General features: G+C 33.5%; 1 pseudogene across 1 annotated transcript; it reads right to left on the minus strand.

Moving 5' to 3' along the window:
- LOC143611717 (TOM1-like protein 9) lies at window positions 1-7,901 on the minus strand (annotated as a pseudogene). The gene is made up of 11 exons (XR_013149816.1): window positions 7,801-7,901; window positions 6,313-6,391; window positions 6,022-6,138; window positions 5,840-5,953; window positions 5,521-5,657; window positions 3,974-4,055; window positions 3,813-3,898; window positions 3,549-3,731; window positions 1,663-1,992; window positions 1,555-1,559; window positions 1-723 (listed from the first exon to the last, which is right to left on the minus strand). The product of XR_013149816.1 is annotated as a TOM1-like protein 9 (transcript).
- Between the last annotated feature and the right edge of the window lie 491 nt (window positions 7,902-8,392).

Here is an 8,392-nt window from a genome sequence, read left to right on the forward strand (position 1 = left end):
GCAACAAAACTATTTCCACAAACTAAAAAAAATATCAATAATGTTTTCCACTTGTGTGTATGATATTTCTTAATGAAATGTACATGAATCAGAGGAAATAACATTTAAGTAAAAAATACTTGAAAAATGAAAACAAACAAAGAAAGCAAGTATATAGAAAATGATAATACCTCATAAATCATTAGCTTTTGTTGGGCTTAACTTTTGAGAAATCAACTAAGTCTCCAAAAAGCTTGTCTTCTGTGTGTGTAGGCTTACCAGATGGCACATGCACATACGATGCATTAGCCATGGACGGACCGGTGTAAACCGTTGTAGAGTTGTTCAACGACAGCCTCGACATTCTTTGATCAATAAACTGTTGCTGCCCATATCCGTAGCCATAGCCATAGTTAGCATAGCCATAGGGAGGTTGCATCATTTGCTGAGGTGGATACATGTGAACTGGACCAGGTTCATGTGGCACCATTGGTTGCCCTTGTTGAGGATAGAAACCAGGGTTGCTCATTGGTGGGAGATGGACAGCTGTCAATGGCTGCTGCGTGTGCATGCTCGGTCCCACATCATTAGTTTGTAAACCTTGAGGTTGAGAGTAATGAGGACCTTCTAACTGGTTATCATCCGCTGACTCGGCTTCCCAAGGTGGTGGTGGTAGTCCTTCGCCTGTTGGAGCACCTGTGATATCACTTAAACTAAGAATACGAGCAGCGTATTTCAAACTTGCTTTTTATAGTACAACGTCAACTAGTGGGAATCCCAGCATGTTGCGGCGGTTTAGATTTGAACAAAAGTTATATCAAAACGTTGATAAAATTTAGCGTGGTGCAACAGTATACTCAGAATGTAAAAAATTATATTGAAAAAGAAACAAAATATGTTACACTGATCAAAACCATAAAAACGAATGCCAACATCGATTTTGATAATACTGGTACATACTTTGTTTGGTTAGAATTGGTTCGGTTCATTTCCGAGATGGTACCATCGGTATACTTTACGAAACCGAGAATATGTTATTCTGAACGCAACTAGATTTGTCACGGCAGTGGCACTCGGTATTGTTTACGATAAAAAAAGGTTTATTTACAAACAGTTTCATTACATGAAGGTTGTGTTATGTAACAGAATTAACAAACTCGTGTTTTAAGTTGATCTAAAATCGTAAAAACAAATATCGTTACCAGTTATGAAAATGACGACATGGTACAAATGTTATTAAAAACGGATAAATATGCATGTCGCAAACGGTATATTCAGAATTTTATAGCACGCCATATTATAATATTAGAATGCCAAGAAAGGTATACGGCGTCACACTATACCAAAAAAAAAAATACTAAACCATAAGGCAGCTTTTATGACATGTTCGTTTGTGCTTCGATTAATTGTATAGATTCACAACTCAGTTTCGAACAAAATTTATATTTTTTATAGATAAAAATAAGCGCGTCGCAACAGCATACTTGAAACTATATAAAACATCCTATCTTAAAGTTTATAACAGAAAAACAAAATACGCTCTTAATTAAAATAAAATAATAAAGTTATTAAAACAAAACCTGTTAAAAAACAATAAAATAAAATAATTCAAAAAATCTCATTGGTGGAGAGCTACGTGCGTTTTTGTATGTAGCAATAAGAATTAATAAAAAGTTGACTTACCGGGAGGTAAAGGTGACATATCCATTCCATGAAGTAGATCGATCCTTGGTTGAATGGTGTTTGTGGCTCATATTGGGTATTACAGGAGCTGGAGCACTTTGCACAGTAAGCATGTCCACAAGAGCTAGGGCATTGTGTTGGGATACAGGAGTAGTAGACTCAGGTTCACCCATTGGTACAATAGCTAGAGAATTTACGGAGCTAAAGTCATCTCCACTCAAAAGGTCAAACTTTGGGTTGACTTTCGTTGTTGTTGACGGCTCGTAGGCTGTGATAGGTGTAATGGCCAGCAGCTCTGCCTCGGCTCCAATACTAGTACCAGAGGTGGAACTACATTCAACAGATCGAAATAATATATGGTTAAACATCAGATTAGAATTAATGAGAAGAATATATATATATATATATATATATATATAGATAAAGGATCCAATACAATAATTGGTTACCGTACAATAGGTATGCGACATAATACACCGTTGATCTCAAAAACCACGCGGTGGCAAAATTGAAATTTCCTTCACTTCAATTTTCGACCTAATTAATCGCTTCATTCAAGTTTGTGACAAATCGTAAATCGATTCACTTATATGAATCGTTAACCAAAATCAGACATCGACTCCAAAATGCCGACCAAGTTTAGAAACAAAATCAAATCAAAATTAAAAAGCGAACGTATGGGTTTGTGAAATCGTGAACCAATTTAGAAAATGAGCCTGATAAACAACGACAAAGATGAAGAACAGTAAATTTGTTCAGAACGTATAATTGATTTTGGTTTGAACGTTTAATTAATTTTGTTTTGAACGTTTAACTGATTCTGTTTTTGAAGGTAATTGATTTTGTTTTAAACGTTTTAATTGATTTTGATTTGAACGTTTAATTGATTTGTGTTGAACGTTTAATTGATTTTGTTTGAAACGTTCAAATTGATTTGAACGTTTAATTGATTTTGTTTTAAACGTTCAAATTGATTTGAACGTTTAATTGATTTGTGTTGAATGTTTAGCTGAATATATTAGCTGAACGTTTAAGTTTTTGCTTGAACTTTTAAAGGTTTGAACGTTTAGCTGAACATTTAAGTTTTTGCTTGAACTTTTAAAGGTTTGAATGTATTAGCTGAATGTATTAGCTGAACGTTTTAGCTGAACATTTAAGTTTTTGCTTGAACTTTTAAAGGTTTGAACGTTTTAACTGAACGTTTTAGCTGAACGTATGTCGCGTACGTAATGTACGTTAAGCGATTATTTTGTTTTGAACGTTTAACTGATTTTGCTTTTGAAGGCAATTGATTTTGTTTTATTGATTTTGGTTTGAGAGTTTAATTGATTTGTGTTGAATGTTTAATTGATTTTGTTTTAAACGTTCAAATTCAACACCCTTATTTTTATATTGAACGTTTAATTGATGCAGTGACTACAATGAACAATTAGGCTTATATATTTCTTCAACTTCAACATCCAATTAAGTTTCAACTATGAGAAACACTCAAATTTTGTTTCAGTTCCCATTCTTCAACACCCAAAACAAGATACAGTTGTTTATTTAATTGGAAAAAAATGACCGATTAGGGTTTGAGGTTTTATTTGCAAGTAACGAACATTTTTAGGGTTAGATAACTCAGTTAGTTTGATATCGACCTGCAAATTAGTTTAATACTGATCGACGGTTGAATTATATTGATATGGATGGACGCTCGATGAATCAATTGATGAATTAGATCATAGAATTAAATTTAAGTTATTTACAATTATGCCACCGAGTGAAATTGAAATCGACGTTCAAAAAGCTCGCGTACGTAATGTACGACAACCGATTATTGTACGTTAACCTTTCCCTATATATATATATATATATATATATATATAATGTTGGTTGATTATTACCCAGCAGCAGGTTGTTTGGTGTCCCCTGTATCAATCAGAGGAGCATCAACAGGTACCAATGTTTGATTACCAGTTTCCGGCTTTGGCTTTTGTGAAGTTCCGGAAACAAGTGATTCATGTTTAGTGAGGACCCGTTGTAGGTCATCATTCAGAGCTAAGCCTTGACATAATAGTGATTCATCCCTGTAAAACAAAATACAGCTCAGCGGAAAAATGCGATAACTTGAAATTATGCACAATAAATGTGGCGAAAAAAGGCCTTACGAAGTTGAATTCACAAGGTGTACGACTCTTTTCTTATACGCATGGCACTGTTCCACTAAATCTACAATAGTCTCTTGCTTAAGCCCCTGACATCCCAAATTAGGAACAAACATGCAATTATGAAGCAATTAGAAATAAAATATGGTCATTAATTATTTTACCTCTTTCTTTTCTGGGTCGATTGCAGTCAGCATTTCTGCAAGTACATCCATTATACCACGTGCATTCTGGAGTTCTGTTAAACTGAAAAGTAAAAACGAAAATAAACAAAGAATAAGACAATTAATCTACAGCTACTTAAATGTAGACAACCATGTACTAGATGGCACAAACACTGTGCAAATAGATAAATAAATGATAACAACACAACCAAAAATTCATTTGAAATACTGCTCTTAATAAACATTTTACAGTAGATGCACGCTATATCTTAAGAGCAGCACAAAAGCTAAGTTACAGATAATTATCAGAGGTGATTAGTTTCATTACTTAAGTTCAGAAGACTACAAGAAACAAATAGAATTAACTAAGTGGCGAACCATCAATATATAAAACTTAGAAAAACCTATCTCGGACCCATGGGCTATATATAGAGCAAAAATAACCATACCCGGTCAAAAGTCCCACCTATTGCAAGGCCATTAGTAGGGACTGGGGAAGGTGGGATGTAGGCAAACCTTACAACTATCCTAAAGGATAGAGATACATAGAGTTCTACACAAGAACTCTAAAACAGCATAGAAAAAGCAATAATAATAAATAAATAAAAATAGTAAACAATAGAAAAATAGTATTAAATAATATACTAAAATAAATATAATATTAGTAATATGCAAATAACAGAAAACGGTGGAAAATTATTATAGAACATCATAGAATGGGCTATATACAGATACATCAATAACGACCACCATACCCAGTAAAAATCCCACAAATAGCAAGGCTATTAAAAGGGAATAACATTAATAAATAAATAAATAACTACATAAATATACAAATGGGTGGATAATAAAAATAATAACAGTTTTAATAATGGATAGACAAATAAAATAATGATAATAGTAATAAAAAATAATATATCAGCATAGTGTAGTATTTAGTACCAACAAAGAAAATAATAATAATAATAATAGCAATAATAATAATAATAATAAATACTGATTAGGTAAAGTTATTGCCCTAAGACACATTTCTAATTATATCTTTCCCCTAATAATCCTTAACCTTAATCCCACGTCTCCAAGGCATCCTCAGAGAGGTGCAGGTCTAGCAAATCATGCCTAATCCTCTTGTCCAAAGTCAAATGCGCTGCATACGAACAAACCCTAATAATTCAATACCAATAACTATAACTAAATGAAATGACTATCAAAGTCAAAAATAGAAACAGGCATATCATATTACTGTTGAATATAGACATTCGGCACCTAATCTAAGGTCCATGTTAAAAAAGTTGGTTGTATAAATATATTATAAGACAAGTCACCCTAAAAAAGGCTGAAACCAAAAGGAATAACGATATACAGGTTTCTTTGATACCCAAAAGTGTATATGTGAACATGAGAATATCATAAAATACAGCCACACATATATACTAAACCTGACAGATAAGCAAGTTTAGCATACTATGGTAGAATATGCCAGATAGCTAATAGAATCTTAAATAAACGAATGAAATTTCCTTACAAGAAACTGAAACGCGATATACCTCAAGGTTGGAAACTCAGATTCTTCATTCCCATTTTCTGCATTATTTGCATATGATGACAACCTACTCTGTGTGTGTGAGTTTGTTACAACAGGTGCTGGTGCGTTAGACCTCTGTGGAAATACTGCCCCCAGACGCTGAAAAGTAATTGTTAATCATAATTAGGGCATATTATCACTAGCTTATTATGAGGATTTATTTAGGCTTCTGGTTTGTTTCCTATATATTAAGGGTTCCCCTCTATTGTAACCATAATATCAACTATAATTTTCATCTCTTTTACAGTAATCTCAATCAACCAGAAAAAAAAAAACCTTACCAATAACTCATGGTATGCTGCATAGTACTGTGGATACCTTGCTCTTGCCCCTCCAAAAGCTTCTTGCCAAGTATCTATTAGAATTAAGATCTTCTCTTTTACATGAAAATCAGGCTGCAATTTATCAGATAATGATGTCATGCTTATAACATTTTCAACAAGGCGGTGTTAAATTAATTAACCAGGCTCTAACTCTGACCTTTTTTTTTAACTATTTTCACCAGCTGATGAAGCACATCTCTCTCAGCTACATGCATATGGACAAAATCTCCACAATTCTTCATCATTGTTTTCAATAGCTTAAACACCATAAACAAAGTTGAGAAATTTTATGTGATTAAACACGGTAGATAACTTAAATGTAACAAAATAATGGACCTCAAGACTCAAGAGCAACTACAGATTGGATCTAACTGTTGAGCGAATGGTAAAAAATCTACATAGACAAATCAAGTAGTTTTCTTTGTGCTTACTGTTAACGCAAGAAGCTGTGCTTTTGGATTCTTGCTTCGAAGACGTTTTTTTATGCCTTTAACAACATCCTTGGTTTGCCTGAATAACAAATTTATCCATTATGAATCAAGAGTAAATGAAAGTGAAAAGATTGTATGTTAACAACATGAAAAGAACATAATTAACCAAAATATCTAAAGCCTAAATAGATCAAAATGTAGAAGAACCATTTATAAAGTTTAAATAGACCTTAAAGAGACATGAATAAAACTAACATGAGCCGACACAACAATAATTGACCTGGGAAAACTTGATTATACATGCATTGGCATGCACTGATCTAAACGATGCTACAGTTGAGTATTACAGTAAAGAAGCATAAATGGCCCTATAAGGGCTTTGATTATACATCTATTGGTATCTATTGATCATAATATTTAAAATTCAGCCATAATAATGTTTTATATTTCTCAAATGAAATCCTGTATATGTGGTGTGCACAGTTTTATGTGACTCAAAAATGATGGATATTGGCTGCAGTAAAGGATTCGATAGGGTTGCTAAATCAGAACAGATAATAAATCCACTGTATCAATAAAATAAAAATCTTGCAGAAATTGAAGTTTCCAGGAAGCCTAGCAACACTAAGAACTGTCAATAGAGTATAAGTGACATTTTTTTTACTCCAACAACGGATATCACTCCTTTTTGTTCATTATTGTATAAACTTCTTCCATAGTGTCCATCCCCTCGGCAATGAGGACCTTATTTTGACCTATTATTACAGATTTAATAATACCAATAGCAAGTCTAAAGATTACAATAATATACTAAGTTAAACTACCAGTTATGTGCATACAGAATACCTTGTCATTGAGAACATACAAATCAGAATGCAGACATAATCAGAATTCAATGGGTTCAACTTTCCCCTTTGTCTTCCTGCGTCTGTACTTAATCTTCTACATCATTAGATCAGCGTATTTTTTCTAGTATAGTCCATGCTTCTTTCCACTTATTCTATCGATTACACAATTTACATCACTATAAACAGATGCTATATTAAACACTCTTCTGACTGATTCAACTGCAAAATATTTTTTCTTTGTCTGAAATTTCTCCTTATATATATTTTGCAAAACATCCAAAGGATTACAATGAAGTTGCAAGTAAACGGGCAACAAGCTGCGACGCAACCCCCTTTTGGGTAGCAAACCCGATCCTACTAAAAACAATGTTTTGGTTCTTAGGGGCCGATATATTACTATGCACGACCTGCTTCAAAAAGTCAACGGCCTCCGGGACTAAGAAACCAAATTTGTCAAAGGCAAAAGGGATAAACACGTGTTGACTCTCTAAAAAAATTTTCTCATTAACTTAAAACTTGTATAGTGATTTTGCCCTAAATAATTAAACACTAAAATATTAAAGTCCTACTACTAAAACTTGAAGAATATCGAAAAGTAGATAGCAATTTGGAAATATAAGAGGATTAAAAAGGAACGTACGCAGGATCATGATTGCAGATATCGCAAATCTCAGTATTCATAGACCAATCAGGTCCAATAAGCATACTGCTCGTTGCTCTTTCCACCATTGAATTCACCATCTTCTTCCAAACCCTAATCACCACCCGCACAACAAAAACCTAATTGATTATCTGGACTCTCTCTCCTATGCCTAAATCTTTGGATTTCGATCCGTGATCGTTGTTCTTATTCGGTTATTATTATTCCTTCTCCGGTATTTTGCCTAACCGAAAAAAAATGATGATATGCCAATCAAAGAACGGCACGTGGCAAGTTAAGTACAGCTCAATTTTGGTGGATGTTCTGATCAAACGGCTAGGATGATGGAAACTAAGATTTTAACCGAATATTAATTTAAGTCAACTGGTATAGATAAAACAGTCAACCTCTTTTGAATTAACGTTGATAAAACCTAAGTGTTAATCAGAGTATTGTCGGTGAAGTCTGGGCGTTGGTAAAACTTGAGCTTTGAAACATGGACGTTGGTAAAACCCAAGCGATATACGGCAAACAGACACAAATATAGTTAGTAATTGTTACGTTCGTTGGGTATAAGCATAACTTAAAAAAC

This window comes from Bidens hawaiensis, unplaced genomic scaffold (assembly GCF_021521415.1).
Source record: "Bidens hawaiensis isolate Kalapana, Puna unplaced genomic scaffold, B.hawaiensis_p1.1 tig00032062_1, whole genome shotgun sequence".
NCBI lineage: Eukaryota > Viridiplantae > Streptophyta > Magnoliopsida > Asterales > Asteraceae > Bidens > Bidens hawaiensis.